Below are 17,800 nucleotides of genomic sequence, written 5' to 3'. Positions count from 1 at the left end.
GACCGCCATGGCAAAGCACCGCTGAACAGTCCTGAACCGCCATGTCAAAGCACCGCTGAACACTCCTGAACCGCCATGGCAAAGCACCGCTGAACAGGGCAAAGACCGCCATGGCAAAGCACCGATGAACAGGGCAAGACCGCCATGGCAAAGCACCGATGAACAGTCCTGAACCGCCATGTCAAAGCACCGCTGAACAGGGCAATGCACCGAGTAGGAATGAATGGCCCGCCACATCAGGCATCCTTATCCCATGTGCAGCTGGGACAGTGACAGGACACGACCTTTCACGGGGAGACTCATCCAGTCTGGGCACCATTCCCCCCCAGTACCAGTAGAGACCTGCATCAACTTGAGAGACTGTGGCTTTGCACTCCCCAGGATGGCACAGTGGGCAACCCACCCACTGTAGAGACTTGAGAGACTGTGGCTTTGCACTCCCCAGGATGGCACAGTGGGCAACCCACCCACTGTAGAGACCTGAGAGACTGTGGCTTTGCACTCCCCAGGATGGCACAGTGGGCAACCCACCCACTGTAGAGACTTGAGAGACTGTGGCTTTGCACTCCCCAGGATGGCACAGTGGGCAACCCACCCACTTGGGAGACTTGAGAGACTGTGGCTTTGCACTCCCCAGGAGGGCACAGTGGGCAACCCACCCACTTGGGAGACTTGAGAGACTGTGGCTTTGCACTCCCCAAGAGGGCATAAATGGGCATGGAGCCCCGTCGTGGATCTGGCTTTGCAGTCATCCGGCTGAGGTGCCCCCCTTTCCCTTCCCCCTGAGGTACCTGTAGTATTTCTATCTGATGCCCCGGCAGTGTTCTCTCCGATTGTGGTCAGGTATCGTTTGTGGGCCTCGTCCATGTATTTTTGGACTGATGGTGCACGGACATTGTTATGTTCATATCTGCACTACTTCTCGTCTTGTATATAATTATGACTGATTTTCAAATATATATCTGTATATTTTTGTATGACATGTATATTGGCACATTACATTGTTTTACAGATTTTCGCTTTGTGTATTCATTCTTCCGGGGGGATTGTGGGTTGTTACTGTGATTTTTGTGAATGCATTGGTGTGTATGTTGTAATATGCGAGGGTGGGGGTGGGGGTGTTTGGTGTGTGTCCCCCTAACTTTTGCCCCCCCCCCCCCATGTCGTAGGTGCAGTACTCACCGTTGTCTGCGGCGCCTACGTAGCTGTTGGTCGTAGAAGAGCAGGAAGACAAGGGCAGGGAGTATTTGGAGTTCCGGCTCCATGGGTTCGTCGTTCCTCGTGGCATATGTTAAGGTGAGCGTTTTCCCATTGCAAAAGCTGTTTCCGCTGTGTTTTTATCCACGGTGAATCCGCCCCGGAAAAGGTGTCGGATTGGCGGGTTGTAATAGTGTGGGCGGTACATTGTCTTCCGCCTGTCTGTTGGCGGTGACCGCCGCGCTGCTTGTCTGTACCGCCGTGGCGGGCGAAGTGTTAAAGTGGCTGTCTTTATTGGCGGTTTCCGCAAGGGTCATGATTCCCTTTTTTTGTCCGCCGGCCTGTTTGCGGTATTTCCGCTGATTTAACACTGTCCGCCGGGGTTGTAATGACCACCTTAGTGCGCCAACGGAGGGAGAGCAGGGATGCACCATATCTTAACAGATGTGGCACATCCCTGCCCTATCCATTTGATGCAGCGCAGGAAGTTGTCTTTCTGCGTTGCGCTGCATCAAATGTCAGTAAACCTAGTCCTATAAGGTGCTGAGAACAGGTGTGTAGGCAAAAGCTTTGAAGCAAATCATGAGCTCATTTAAGCTCCTTGGAAAGGCAACTGGATGTGATGTTTATGAGCACTCATGTTGCAACTGGAGTTGTTCATAAGAATCAAGACGCTCCATAGACTCACTTGGGATTACGTTCCTTAAATAAAAAAATATAAAAAGCATGCCATACAGAGTCTGCTTGTAGCTTCCTTTAACTTTTTTCATTTGACTTAATTTGCCAATGGTTTTATATAGATGTGTCTGTCGCAAAATTCACAAAAAGTGCTGCAACATGCTGCATGACTCTGCAGCTTGAATCAAGGCATTGGTACAGACCTGGTCCAATTTCAACAGACAGGTCTTTTGTATCACACAATCTGATTGAAGCCTGGTCTAGAGACCTCCACCAGCCACAGGCACAGAGGGGGCAGTCACTCCTCTGAAATCTCTTATCAAATGTGTTCACCCTCACCTTCAAATCCTGACTTGATTCCACCACTCTGAATTCTTAGTTTCAAACTTTGTGTCATCTTGCGTGCTCTCGAAAACCGGTCATGTAGCATTTGGCATTGTCTCAAGAGCCAATCACATAGCAAGTCTTCCTAACTATCAACACTGTCTTTAAGACTTGTCAGGCTTTTTCGCCTCTCATGTGTCAGATACGTTAATGGGTTGGTAAGCAAGGAAAGTTTGTCAGTGTTGCAATACCTTAGCACTAAACCATGAGCCATTGGGTTTATCACAGTAATGTGGGACACCGCCAGGCATGACTTGGGGAAAGAAGTTTAAATGATGTGCAGCGACCCATTGCTCACAGTTTTGAGACAGCAGCGGATGACTCCCAGAGTGCCTCCCTCAGGTAGTCATAGGCTTTGGGCACTTTCTTCAGACTCCACCCTTCTTCAGAGGTCCCCTTGTGATTGTGCATGCACAATAACTTCGAGGAAGAGTGGATGGTACACCCTGGAACTCAGATGCAGACCCTGAATTCATAGCAATAATATTCTTTGGGTTCTGGCTCCCATATATGTACCTTGGTGATATATGTACCTTTAATGTATATAGATGTGGAGTTAAGAATTGTCAATTTATACTTTTTAGTATATACTTATGGCCCAGCCCTTCCTGGACTTCGACCAATCCTCCCACTTGTCTAGGTCATTGCGGACCCGGCTCCTGAGCCTCGAGGCACCATCCTCATATCCACTCTCACACGCTCTCTCACTCTCTCTTGCCTCTGTGCCTTTTACCTCATACTCTTTTTGCCACTGATTCCCTGGCACCCCACAAACACAACAACCAAAAGAGAACCAGGAAGCAGGTAAGATGGTACACAGAGGAACTCTATTCAATCAAACAAATACTGCAAACAACTGGAAAGAAGATGGAGAATGGATCACAAAGAAAAGAAACAGACAAGGTCACCTTCAAAGCAAAACTGAGATGCTGCCCCCAGCAGATCAAAGAAACCAAGAAGAAGGCCCAAGCTGAGTTTATAGGTAACAGCTCCATAAGCTGAAAAGAGATCTTCATGATCTTAAAAGACTTCACCGCACAAGCTTCCACCACCAAAAGCATCTCCCACTTCAAAACCTATGCAATCACCTATCAATATTATTCAGTAACAAAATCAAAACTATCTGTTAGAAATTGGGTCTTTGGCTGGAAGTCAGGTTACCCCCTGTCCAAGCAAGGACCCTCACTCTAGTCAGGGTAAGTCACACACAATACAAATTATCCTGTGCCCACCCTCTGGTAGCTTGGCACTGAGCAGTCAGGCTTAACTTAGAAGGCAATGTGTAAAGTATTTGTGCAATAAATCATACAATAACACAATATAGCACCAAAAAAATACACCACACAGTGTTTAGAAAAATATATAATATTTATCTGGGTATTTGCAGGTCAAAACGATAAAAGATGCAATATGAAATTGTAGAGATATCACTGAAAAGTGATTTAAAGTATCTTAAGTCTTTAAAAAGCAAGAAAAGTCTCTTTCAAGCACAAAGTACCTGGTTTGGAGTGGAAAATCTCTGCAAAGGGCCGCAGAGGAGGAGATGCGTGGAAAAATGGTGTGTGTGTCGGTTTCGCCCCTTCACACACGGACTTGCGTCATTATTTTTCACACGGGGAAGACGTGCGTCGTTTTCCGGCATGCGGACAGTCTCCTTCTGTGGGTCACGGGATTACCAGATGTCCCGGGGTCTGTGCGTGGAATCCTGGGCTTGTTATCCGGCTGCGCGTCGTTCCGGTGGGCTGTGCATGGAATTTTCTCCCTCACGGCAGGCGTCGCGTTGATTTCCTCTCTAGAAGTCGGGCGGCGTTGTCCAGGCGGGACGTGCGTCGAAGTTCCGGTCGCACCGCAGGCGTCGCGTCGATCTTTTCCTTGCGGGGTCGAGCGGCGTCTTTCCTGATCGGCGTGCAGTGAATTTTTCACCGCAGAGCAAGCTGTGTGTCAACATTTTCGGCACACAAGGAGTCCAGTTGAAAGATGGAAGTCTTTTTGGTCCTGAGACTTCAGGAAATAGGAGGCAAGCTCTATCCAAGTCCTTGGAGAGCACTTCTGCAGCAAGGCAAGAGTTCAGCAAGGCAGCAGGCCAACAGCAAGGCAGCAGCCCTTTGTAGAAAGCACTCAGGTGAGTCCTTTGAGCAGCCAGGCAGTTCTTCTTGGCAGGATGCAGGTTCTGGTTCAGGTTTCTTCTCCAGCAAGTGTCTGAGGTGGTAGGGCAGAGGCCCTGTTTATACCCAAATGTGCCTTGGAAGTGGGGGAGACTTCAAAGAGTGGCTTAGAAGTGCACCAGGTCCCCTTTCAGTTCAATCATGTCTGCCAGGGTCCCAGTAGGGGGTGTGACAGTCCTTTGTGTCAGAGCAGGCCCTCCACCCTCCCAGCCCAGGAAGACCCATTCAAAATGCAGATGTATGCAAGTGAGGCTGAGTACCCTGTGTTTGGGGTGTGTCTGAGTGAATGCACAAGGAGCTGTCAACTAAACCCAGCCAGACATGGATTGTAAGGCACAGAAAGATTTAAGTGCAAAGAAATGCTCACTTTCTAAAAGTGACATTTCTAGAATAGTAATATTAAATCCAACTTCACCAGTCAGCAGGATTTTGTATTACCATTCTGGCCATACTAAATATGACCTTCCTGCTCCTTTCAGATCAGCAGCTACCACTTCAATAATGTATGAGGGCACCCCCAATGTTAGCCTATGAAGGGAGCAGGCCTCACAGTAGTGTAAAAACGAATTTAGGAGTTTTACACTACCAGGACATGTAAACTACACACGTACATGTCCTGCCTTTTACCCACACAGCACCCTGCTCTAGGGGTTACCTAGGGCACACATTAGAGGTGATATATTTGTAGAAAAAGGGGAGTTTTAGGCTTGGCAAGTACTTTTAAATGCCAAGTCGAATTGGCAGTGAAACTGCACACACAGGCCTTGCAATGACAGGCCTGGGATAAGGTAAAGGGGCTACTTGAGTGGGTGGCACAACTAATGCTGCAGGCCCACTAGTAGCATTTAATCTACAGGCCCTAGGCACATACAGTGCACATTACTAGGGACTTATAAGTAGATTAAATAGTCCAATTGGGCATATGATCCAAAGTTACCATGTTTAAAGAGAGAGAGCATATGCACTTTAGCACTGATTAGCAGTAGTAAAGTGCACAGAGTCTAAAAGCCAGCAAAAACAGAGTCCAAAAAGTGGAGGGAGGCAGGCAAAAAGTTAGGAGTGACCACCCTAAGGCATGTCAGGTCTAAAATGTGTGTCCCCCAGCTGAAAGTGGGGAGAGCTACCCGACCTCCTGGGAGCTCTCATCGCTAAGGCGGAAGCATCTGGAGAGACCATCAGTATTGGCGTGGTCAACCCCTGGGCGATGCTCCACCGTAAAGTCCATCCCCTGTAGGGAAATGGACCACCTCAAGAGTTTTGGATTCTCACCCCTCATCTGCATGAGCCATCTGAGGGGCCTGTGGTCTGTCTGAACCCGGAAGTGAGTCCCAAACAGGTAAGGTCTTAGATTCTTCAGTGCCCAGACCACAGCAAATGCTTCTCTCTCAATAGCACTCCACCCCAGTTCCCGTGATAATAGTCTTCTGCTAATAAAGACTACTGGTTGGTCTGAGCCCTCCTCATTTAGCTGTGCTAGAACAGCCCCTATGCCATGTTCTGAAGCGTCTGTCTGCACAATAAATTCCTGGGAGTAGTCAGGGGCCTTGAGCACGGGGGACGTGCACATGGCTTCCTTCAGAGAATCAAAGGCTTTCTGACAAGCCTCTGTCCAATCCACCAACCTAGGTTGTTTCTTGGAAGTGAGTTCTGTCAAGGGTGACACAATGGTACCATAGCCCTTGATGAATCTGCGGTTGTATCCAGTGAGGCCTAAAAAGGCTCTCACCTCAGTCTGTGTTCTAGGTGGTTGCCAGGCCTTGATAGTTTCAATCTTGGCCTGGAGTGGCTGCACCTTGCCACCACCTACTAGGTGTCCCAAGTACACCACGGAACCCTGCCCAATCTGGCACTTACTAGCCTTGATAGTCAGGCCTGCCTGTTGCAGAGCGTGAAGCACCTCCTTGAGGTTGAGCAGGTGTTCCTCCCAGCTGGAACTGTAGATAGCTATGTCGTCCAGGTAAGCTGCACAGTAGGCATCTTTACCAGCTAGGACCCCGTTAACCAACCGTTGGAAGGTAGCGGGGCATTTTTCAACCCAAATGGCATCACCCGGAATTGGTAATGGCCATCAGGGGTGGAAAATGCTGATCTCTCTTTAGCCCCTTCAGTCAGGCCGATCTGCCAGTACCCTGAAGTAAGATCAAATGTACTCAGGAACTTGGCAGTGCCTAGTCTGTCAACGAGCTCATCAGCTCGGGGGATGGGGTGAGCATCAGTCCGGGTGACTGAGTTGAGACCCCGGTAGTCCACACAGAACCTGAGTTCTGGCTTCGCACCTGGGGCAGTAGCCTTAGGAACCAATACCACAGGGCTGGCCCAGGGACTACTGGATTTCTCAATAACCCCTAAAGTCAACATCTTGGAGACCTCCTCTTTGATGCTGGCTTTCACCTTATCCGATAACCTGTACATTTTGTTCTTCACAGGGGGTCTGTCACCTGTGTCAATTTCTTGAACACAGAGGTGGGTCAGTCCAAGGGTAAGGGAGAACAGGGGGGAGAACTGCTCTAACAGCTCATAGCAGTCTCCTCTCTGGGTTAGAGTCAGGGAGTCAGAGAGAATGACGCCCTCCACTGACCCATCCCCTTCTTTGACAGAGAGGAGGTCGGGGAGAGGTTCACTCTCCTCTTCCATGCCCTCATCTGTGACCAGGAGCATACTGACCTCAGACCTCTCAAAGTGAGGTTTGAGCCGGTTGTGATGGAGGACCCTTAGGGGGTGCCTAGGGGTCTTGAGGTCCACTAGGTAAGTTGCCTCCCCTTTACGCTCCTTGATCTCAAAGGGGCCAGTCCAGCGGTCCTGGAGAGCCCTGGGCTCTACTGGCTCCATCACCCAAACTTTGTCTCCAGGTGAGAACTCAACCAGAGTGGTCTTCCGGTCATACCACTCCGTCATCACCTCTTGACTGGCCTCAAGGTTACTCTTGGCCTGCTTCCAGAAGCGTTGGGTTTGGTTGCAGAGGGCCACCATGTAGCTGACCACATCCTGGGAGGTGACTTGGGAGCTTTCTCCCAGCCCTCTTTAACAATGCTTAGGGGTCCCGTGACAGGGTGACCATAGAGAAGCTCAAAGGGGCTGAACCCCACCCCTTTCTGGGGCACCTGTCTGTAAGCAAACAATAGGCATGGTAAGAGGACGTCCCACTTACACCTCATGGCATCAGTCAGGCCACTAATCATGCCCTTCAGGGTCTTGTTGAATCTCTCAACAAGCCCATTGGATTGAGGATGATAAGGGGTGGTAAACTGGTAGGTCACCCCACACTCATCCCACATGGACTTCATGTATGCAGACATGAAGTTTGTGCCCCTGTCAGACACAACCTCCTTAGGGAATCCCACACGGGTAAATATTCCCAACAGGGCTCTGGTCACAACCGGTGCAGTCACTGTTCTCAGAGGGATGGCCTCTGGGTAGCGGGTGGCATGGTCCACCAAAACCAGGATAAACCTGTTGCCCAAGGCAGTTTTGGGGTCCAAGGGACCAACAATGTCGATGCCTACCCTTTCAAAGGGGGTGCTAACGACTGGGAGTGGGAGCAGGGGAGCCTTAAGCTGTTTCCCTGTCTTCCTACTAGCCTGGCAGGTGGGGCTAGCTTTGCAGATGTTATCTGAGGCTGTCCTCATTCTGGGCCAATGGAAGTGGGTGACAAGCCTGTTAAAGGTCTTGTCTTGGCCCAGGTGTCATGCCCGGGGGATGTCGTGAGCCAGACCCAGTAGGAAAGTCCGGTAACAATGGGGGACCACCAGCACACGGGCTGTCCCAGGACCTGGAACCTTACACTCACTGTAAAGGAGATCATTCTCCCAGTAAATATGGTGAGTGCCAGAGGCGTCACCTGCTGCTTGGGCTGTGGCCTGTTGCCTCAGACCCTCGAGGGTGGGGCATTCCTTCTGCGCTTTGCAGAATTCTGTCCTGGTCGGCCCACCCTCTACTTGCCAGCCAGCAAGTTCAGGTAGGTTACCCAGGTCAGGTACGTCCTCCCCAGTTGGCTCAGGGGCCTCCTCCTCCTCAGGGGCCGTGTCCACCACCGTGGGAGCATTTGAGGCGGGTTTCCCGCGCCTCTTGCCCTTCCTCCTTGCAGCTGTCTGGGCCATTGTTCCAGGCTCCAGACACCCTTGACTCCCTTCCCGGGCAGCCATGGACCGTGTGGTCATGCAGACCCACTCAGGCAAACCTAACATCTCTAGGTGGGATCTGAGCTCTACCTCTTTCCAGGCAGTATGCTCAAGATCATTGCCTAACAGACAATCTACAGGCATGGCAGGACTCCCAGCTACTTTCAGAGTACCAGAGACCCCCCCCACTCACAGGGAACCAGGGCCACCGGTAGGTGACTCTCACGATTGTCAGCGACTATGACCTGGTGGAATGTATTAGGGACGATCTGCTCTGTTGACACAAGCTGACTCTTGACAGTAGTCATACTGGCTCCTGTGTCACGCAGAGCCTCCACCTTTTGACCATCAATGGTGACCCACTGCCTGTACTTGGAAGTATTTTGGGGCATGTGGGCTTTGGGCACCATTTCTCTTTCTCCCAGGCACACTAGGGAAACCTCTGCCTGCTCCCCAAAGCTATCTGAGTCCATCTCCCCCGAGCGCTACACTAGTCAACCCAGGTGTCTGTCCGGTAGTTGACGGTGCTCTCTTGGAATACTGGGAGTCGTCCTTAGAGTGACCATACTCTAAGCATTTGGAGGTGAATTTCCCTGATGATTTATCATAAGTCCCTGGCTTTTTCCCAAATCTGGAAGAGGAGTAGTTGCCACCCCCTCCCTGGGAATTCTTTTGGGGGCCTTTTGAGAGTTCCTTATCTGTAAGTTTATGTCCCCCCTCTTTCTTCTGTTGGGAACCCTGACCAGCTTTGTGGGTGTCCCCCTCAGATACCTTTCTGGACATTCTGGTGCTAACCCAGAGGTCCGCCTCCTCAGCAAGCTTCCTGGGATCAGTCAGCTTACTATCTACCAAGTGCTGGCGCAACTCTGTAAAAGTAGTATTGAGCATATGCTCTCTCAGAATCAAGTCATATGACCCTTTGTAATCATCTACTTTGTTGCCCCGCACCCATCCATTCAGTGCCTTACTGGAAAAGTCAAAGAAATCTACCCATGTTTGTGTGGATTGTTTGGTGCTGTCCCTGAACCTCTGACTGAATCCCTATGGGGTCAGCCGTAACTTGGCAAGTAAAATGGCTTTCTGAAGTGGGTATGTGTTTTGATCTGGTTTATCCAATGTGAGAAGTGTGTCCCTCCCCAATGGTGGCACATAACCCCACATAGCTGTACCCCATTGCCCTTCAGGAACCCCATGAGCCCTTAGTGCAATTTCATAAGCAGCTAACCATTTATCTGTCATCTCCCACCACAAAACTGGGCACCACATTTTTGGGTATACGAACCTTCTGTTCTCCAGCAGGTCCTGTTTGTATGCTGCCACCATTACTGCTGGATTCAGACTGTCTTGCCTTGATCTCCAGCTCCTTGAGACTCAGTTCATGAGCCAACAATAGTTTATTTTCAGCAAAAGCTCTCTCAGCTGCAGCTTCATCCCTTTCAGCTTCCTTGGCTTCTCTCTCTGCCCTCCTTTCCTCCTGTTGAGCCTCAATTTTCAGTTTTGCCATTTGCAATTGGAATTCCCTTTCTTCTCTCCTTTCCTCTGCGGTCAGGCTTTGCTCAGAGACACTGCTCCCTGGTCTGGAAGGGGGCACAATTGCAGTGGTAACATCACCCACTGATGGCAACAAGTCCTCTGAGGGGCCATTTTCTGGTTCCTCTTCCTCATCATCCTCCTCTAAATGGGCTTCTGCCCAGGCCCTCAGCGCCACTTGAAAGTCCTCCTTTCTGGAGGCCCCTTGGGTGGGTACTCTCGTCACCCTGCAGAACCCTTTTAGCTGTTTCACAGTATATGTCTCCAACAGGGCTAGGTCCAAATCTCCTGCTTGAGACCCAGCCAGAGACATGTTGAGTGAGGATTTAGTTTTTGAAAATTGTCAGGGAAAACAAATTTGCAAAAAGAGATAAAAATCAAGTTGACCTTCAACTGTGGGTAGGTAGTGAAATACTTAGCTACTGTATGTCACTGCACAAATACAAGTCCTATCCTCACTGCTGATCACCAATGTTAGAAATGGGGTCTTTGGTTGGCAGTCAGGTTACCCCCTGTCCAAGCAAGGACCCTCACTCTAGTCAGGGTAAGTCACACACAATCCAAATTATCCTGTGCCCACCCTCTGGTAGCTTGGCACTGAGCAGTCAGGCTTAACTTAGAAGGCAATGTGTAAAGTATTTGTGCAATAAATCATACAATAACACAATATAGCACCACAAAAATACACCACACAGTGTTTAGAAAAATATATATTATTTATCTGGGTATTTGCAGGTCAAAACGATAAAAGATGCAATATGAAATTGTAGAGATATCACTGAAAAGTGATTTAAAGTGTCTTAAGTCTTTAAAAAGTAAACAAAGTCTCTTTCAAGCAAAAAGTACCTGGTTTGGAGTGGAAAATCTCCGCAAAGGGCCGCAGCGGAGCAGATGTGTGGAAAAATGGTGTGTGCGTCGGTTTCGCCCCTTCACACACAGACTTGCGTCGTTATTTTTCACGCAGGGAAGACGTGCGTTGTTTTCTGGTGCGCGGACAGTCTCCTTCTGTGGGTGGCGGGATTACCAGATTTCCCGGGGTCTGTGCGTGGAATCCTGGGCTTGTTATCCGGCTGCGCGTCGTTCCGGTGGGCTGTGCGTTGAATTTTCTCCCTCACAGCAGGCGTCACGTCGATTTCCTCTTTAGAAGTCGGGAGGCGTTGTCCAGGCGGGCCGTGTGTCGAAATTCTGCTCGCACCGCAGGCGTTGTGTCGATCTTTTCCTTGCGGGGTCGAGCGGCATCTTTCCGGATCGGCGTGCGGTGAATTTTTCACCGCGGAGCAAGCTGTGCGTCAAATATTTCACCGCACAAGGAGTACAGTTGAAAGATGGAAGTCTTTTTGGTCCTGAGACTTCAGGAAACAGGAGGCAAGCTTTATCCAAGCCCTTGGAGAGCACTTCTGCAGCAAGGCAAGAGTTCAGCAAGGCAGCGGGACAACAGCAAGGCAGCAGTCCTTTGTAGAAAGCAGTCAGGTGAGTGCTTTGAGCAGCCAGGCAGTTCTTCTTGGCAGGATGCAGGTTCTGGTTCAGATTTCTTCTCCAGCAAGTGTCTGAGGTGGTAGGGCAGAGGCCCTGTTTTATACCCAAATGTGCCTTTGAAGTGGGGGAGACTTCAAAGAGTGGCTTAGAAGTGCACCAGGTCCCCTTTCAGTTCAATCCTGTCTGCCAGGGTCCCAGTAGGGGGTGTGGCAGTCCTTTGTGTCAGAGCAGGCCCTCCACCCTCCCATCCCAGGAAGACCCATTCAAAATGCAGATGTATGCAAGTGAGGCTGAGTACCCTGTGTTTGGGGTGTGTCTGAGTGAATGCACAAGGTCTGTCAACTAAACCCAGCCAGACGTGGATTGTAAGGCACAGAAAGATTTAAGTGCAAAGAAATGCTCACTTTCTAAAAGTGGCATTTCTAGAATAGTAATATTAAATCCAACTTCACCAGTCAGCATCATTTTGTATTACCATTCTGGCCATACTAAATATGACCTTCCTGCTCCTTTCAGATCAGCAGCTACCACTTCAATAATGTATGAGGGCAGCCGCAATGTTAGCCTATGAAGGGAGCAGGCCTCACAGTAGTGTAAAAACAAATTTAGGAGTTTTACACTACCAGGACATGTAAACTACACAGGTACATGTCCTGCCTTTTACCCACACAGCACCCTGCTCTAGGGGTTACCTAGGGCACACATTAGAGGTGACTTATGTGTTGAAAAAGGGGAGTTTTAGGCTTGGCAAGTACTTTTAAATGCCAAGTCGAATTGGCAGTGAAACTGCACACACAGGCCTTGCAATGACAGGCCTGGGATAAGGTAAAGGGGCTACTTGAGTGGGTGGCACAACTAATGCTGCAGGCCCACTAGTAGCATTTAATCTACAGGCCCTAGGCACATACAGTGCACATTACTAGGGACTTATAAGTAGATTAAATAGTCCAATTGGGCATATGATCCAAAGTTACCATGTTTAAAGAGAGAGAGCATATGCACTTTAGCACTGATTAGCAGTAGTAAAGTGCACAGAGTCTAAAAGCCAGCAAAAACAGAGTCCAAAAAGTGGAGGGAGGCAGGCAAAAAGTTAGGAGTGACCATCCTAAGGCATGTCAGGTCTAAAATGTGTGTCCCCCAGCTGAAAGTGGGGAGAGCTACCCGACCTCCTGGGAGCTCTCATCGCTAAGGCGGAAGCATCTGGAGAGACCATCAGTATTGGCGTGGTCAACCCCTGGGCGATGCTCCACCGTAAAGTCCATCCCCTGTAGGGAAATGGACCACCTCAAGAGTTTTGGATTCTCACCCCTCATCTGCATGAGCCATCTGAGGGGCCTGTGGTCTGTCTGAACCCGGAAGTGAGTCCCAAACAGGTAAGGTCTTAGATTCTTCAGTGCCCAGACCACAGCAAATGCTTCTCTCTCAATAGCACTCCACCCCAGTTCCTGTGATAATAGTCTTCTGCTAATAAAGACTACTGGTTGGTCTGAGCCCTCCTCATTTAGCTGTGCTAGAACAGCCCCTATGCCATGTTCTGAAGCGTCTGTCTGCACAATAAATTCCTGGGAGTAGTCAGGGGCCTTGAGCACGGGGGACGTGCACATGGCTTCCTTCAGAGAATCAAAGGCTTTCTGACAAGCCTCTGTCCAATCCACCAACCTAGGTTGTTTCTTGGAAGTGAGTTCTGTCAAGGGTGACACAATGGTACCATAGCCCTTGATGAATCTGCGGTTGTATCCAGTGAGGCCTAAAAAGGCTCTCACCTCAGTCTGTGTTCTAGGTGGTTGCCAGGCCTTGATAGTTTCAATCTTGGCCTGGAGTGGCTGCACCTTGCCACCACCTACTAGGTGTCCCAAGTACACCACGGAACCCTGCCCAATCTGGCACTTACTAGCCTTGATAGTCAGGCCTGCCTGTTGCAGAGCGTGAAGCACCTCCTTGAGGTTGAGCAGGTGTTCCTCCCAGCTGGAACTGTAGATAGCTATGTCGTCCAGGTAAGCTGCACAGTAGGCATCTTTACCAGCTAGGACCCCGTTAACCAACCGTTGGAAGGTAGCGGGGCATTTTTCAACCCAAATGGCATCACCCGGAATTGGTAATGGCCATCAGGGGTGGAAAATGCTGATCTCTCTTTAGCCCCTTCAGTCAGGCCGATCTGCCAGTACCCTGAAGTAAGATCAAATGTACTCAGGAACTTGGCAGTGCCTAGTCTGTCAACGAGCTCATCAGCTCGGGGGATGGGGTGAGCATCAGTCCGGGTGACTGAGTTGAGACCCCGGTAGTCCACACAGAACCTGAGTTCTGGCTTCGCACCTGGGGCAGTAGCCTTAGGAACCAATACCACAGGGCTGGCCCAGGGACTACTGGATTTCTCAATAACCCCTAAAGTCAACATCTTGGAGACCTCCTCTTTGATGCTGGCTTTCACCTTATCCGATAACCTGTACATTTTGTTCTTCACAGGGGGTCTGTCACCTGTGTCAATTTCTTGAACACAGAGGTGGGTCAGTCCAAGGGTAAGGGAGAACAGGGGGGAGAACTGCTCTAACAGCTCATAGCAGTCTCCTCTCTGGGTTAGAGTCAGGGAGTCAGAGAGAATGACGCCCTCCACTGACCCATCCCCTTCTTTGACAGAGAGGAGGTCGGGGAGAGGTTCACTCTCCTCTTCCATGCCCTCATCTGTGACCAGGAGCATACTGACCTCAGACCTCTCAAAGTGAGGTTTGAGCCGGTTGTGATGGAGGACCCTTAGGGGGTGCCTAGGGGTCTTGAGGTCCACTAGGTAAGTTGCCTCCCCTTTACGCTCCTTGATCTCAAAGGGGCCAGTCCAGCGGTCCTGGAGAGCCCTGGGCTCTACTGGCTCCATCACCCAAACTTTGTCTCCAGGTGAGAACTCAACCAGAGTGGTCTTCCGGTCATACCACTCCGTCATCACCTCTTGACTGGCCTCAAGGTTACTCTTGGCCTGCTTCCAGAAGCGTTGGGTTTGGTTGCAGAGGGCCACCATGTAGCTGACCACATCCTGGGAGGTGACTTGGGAGCTTTCTCCCAGCCCTCTTTAACAATGCTTAGGGGTCCCGTGACAGGGTGACCATAGAGAAGCTCAAAGGGGCTGAACCCCACCCCTTTCTGGGGCACCTGTCTGTAAGCAAACAATAGGCATGGTAAGAGGACGTCCCACTTACACCTCATGGCATCAGTCAGGCCACTAATCATGCCCTTCAGGGTCTTGTTGAATCTCTCAACAAGCCCATTGGATTGAGGATGATAAGGGGTGGTAAACTGGTAGGTCACCCCACACTCATCCCACATGGACTTCATGTATGCAGACATGAAGTTTGTGCCCCTGTCAGACACAACCTCCTTAGGGAATCCCACACGGGTAAATATTCCCAACAGGGCTCTGGTCACAACCGGTGCAGTCACTGTTCTCAGAGGGATGGCCTCTGGGTAGCGGGTGGCATGGTCCACCAAAACCAGGATAAACCTGCTGCCCAAGGCAGTTTTGGGGTCCAAGGGACCAACAATGTCGATGCCTACCCTTTCAAAGGGGGTGCTAACGACTGGGAGTGGGAGCAGGGGAGCCTTAAGCTGTTTCCCTGTCTTCCCACTAGCCTGGCAGGTGGGGCTAGCTCTGCAGATGTTATCTGAGGCTGTCCTCATTCTGGGCCAATGGAAGTGGGTGACAAGCCTGTTAAAGGTCTTGTCTTGGCCCAGGTGTCATGCCGGGGGGATGTCGTGAGCCAGACCCAGTAGGAAGGTCCGGTAACAATGGGGGACCACCAGCACACGGGCTGTCCCAGGACCTGGAACCTTACACTCACTGTAAAGGAGATCATTCTCCCAGTAAATATGGTGAGTGCCAGAGGCGTCACCTGCTGCTTGGGCTGTGGCCTGTTGCCTCAGACCCTCGAGGGTGGGGCATTCCTTCTGCGCTTTGCAGAATTCTGTCCTGGTCGGCCCACCCTCTACTTGCCAGCCAGCAAGTTCAGGTAGGTTACCCAGGTCAGGTACGTCCTCCCCAGTTGGCTCAGGGGCCTCCTCCTCCTCAGGGGCCGTGTCCACCACCGTGGGAGCATTTGAGGCGGGTTTCCCGCGCCTCTTGCCCTTCCTCCTTGCAGCTGTCTGGGCCATTGTTCCAGGCTCCAGACACCCTTGACTCCCTTCCCGGGCAGCCATGGACCGTGTGGTCATGCAGACCCACTCAGGCAAACCTAACATCTCTAGGTGGGATCTGAGCTCTACCTCTTTCCAGGCAGTATGCTCAAGATCATTGCCTAACAGACAATCTACAGGCATGGCAGGACTCCCAGCTACTTTCAGAGTACCAGAGACCCCCCCCACTCACAGGGAACCAGGGCCACCGGTAGGTGACTCTCACGATTGTCAGCGACTATGACCTGGTGGAATGTATTAGGGACGATCTGCTCTGTTGACACAAGCTGACTCTTGACAGTAGTCATACTGGCTCCTGTGTCACGCAGAGCCTCCACCTTTTGACCATCAATGGTGACCCACTGCCTGTACTTGGAAGTATTTTGGGGCATGTGGGCTTTGGGCACCATTTCTCTTTCTCCCAGGCACACTAGGGAAACCTCTGCCTGCTCCCCAAAGCTATCTGAGTCCATCTCCCCCGAGCGCTACACTAGTCAACCCAGGTGTCTGTCCGGTAGTTGACGGTGCTCTCTTGGAATACTGGGAGTCGTCCTTAGAGTGACCATACTCTAAGCATTTGGAGGTGAATTTCCCTGATGATTTATCATAAGTCCCTGGCTTTTTCCCAAATCTGGAAGAGGAGTAGTTGCCACCCCCTCCCTGGGAATTCTTTTGGGGGCCTTTTGAGAGTTCCTTATCTGTAAGTTTATGTCCCCCCTCTTTCTTCTGTTGGGAACCCTGACCAGCTTTGTGGGTGTCCCCCTCAGATACCTTTCTGGACACTCTGGTGCTAACCCAGAGGTCCGCCTCCTCAGCAAGCTTCCTGGGATCAGTCAGCTTACTATCTACCAAGTGCTGGCGCAACTCTGTAAAAGTAGTATTGAGCATATGCTCTCTCAGAATCAAGTCATATGACCCTTTGTAATCATCTACTTTGTTGCCCCGCACCCATCCATTCAGTGCCTTACTGGAAAAGTCAAAGAAATCTACCCATGTTTGTGTGGATTGTTTGGTGCTGTCCCTGAACCTCTGACTGAATCCCTCAGGGGTCAGCCGTAACTTGGCAAGTAAAATGGCTTTCTGAAGTGGGTATGTGTTTTGATCTGGTTTATCCAATGTGAGAAGTGTGTCCCTCCCCAATGGTGGCACATAACCCCACATAGCTGTACCCCATTGCCCTTCAGGAACCCCATGAGCCCTTAGTGCAATTTCATAAGCAGCTAACCATTTATCTGTCATCTCCCACCACAAAACTGGGCACCACATTTTTGGGTATACGAACCTTCTGTTCTCCAGCAGGTCCTGTTTGTATGCTGCCACCATTACTGCTGGATTCAGACTGTCTTGCCTTGATCTCCAGCTCCTTGAGACTCAGTTCATGAGCCAACAATAGTTTATTTTCAGCAAAAGCTCTCTCAGCTGCAGCTTCATCCCTTTCAGCTTCCTTGGCTTCTCTCTCTGCCCTCCTTTCCTCCTGTTGAGCCTCAATTTTCAGTTTTGCCATTTGCAATTGGAATTCCCTTTCTTCTCTCCTTTCCTCTGCGGTCAGGCTTTGCTCAGAGACACTGCTCCCTGGTCTGGAAGGGGGCACAATTGCAGTGGTAACATCACCCACTGATGGCAACAAGTCCTCTGAGGGGCCATTTTCTGGTTCCTCTTCCTCATCATCCTCCTCTAAATGGGCTTCTGCCCAGGCCCTCAGCGCCACTTGAAAGTCCTCCTTTCTGGAGGCCCCTTGGGTGGGTACTCTCGTCACCCTGCAGAACCCTTTTAGCTGTTTCACAGTATATGTCTCCAACAGGGCTAGGTCCAAATCTCCTGCTTGAGACCCAGCCAGAGACATGTTGAGTGAGGATTTAGTTTTTGAAAATTGTCAGGGAAAACAAATTTGCAAAAAGAGATAAAAATCAAGTTGACCTTCAACTGTGGGTAGGTAGTGAAATACTTAGCTACTGTATGTCACTGCACAAATACAAGTCCTATCCTCACTGCTGATCACCAATGTTAGAAATGGGGTCTTTGGTTGGCAGTCAGGTTACCCCCTGTCCAAGCAAGGACCCTCACTCTAGTCAGGGTAAGTCACACACAATCCAAATT

The sequence above is a fragment of the Pleurodeles waltl genome, chromosome 11 (genome assembly GCF_031143425.1).
Source record: "Pleurodeles waltl isolate 20211129_DDA chromosome 11, aPleWal1.hap1.20221129, whole genome shotgun sequence".
NCBI classification, from domain to species: Eukaryota; Metazoa; Chordata; class Amphibia; order Caudata; family Salamandridae; genus Pleurodeles; species Pleurodeles waltl.
Note: the sequence above shows the minus strand (reverse complement) of the source record.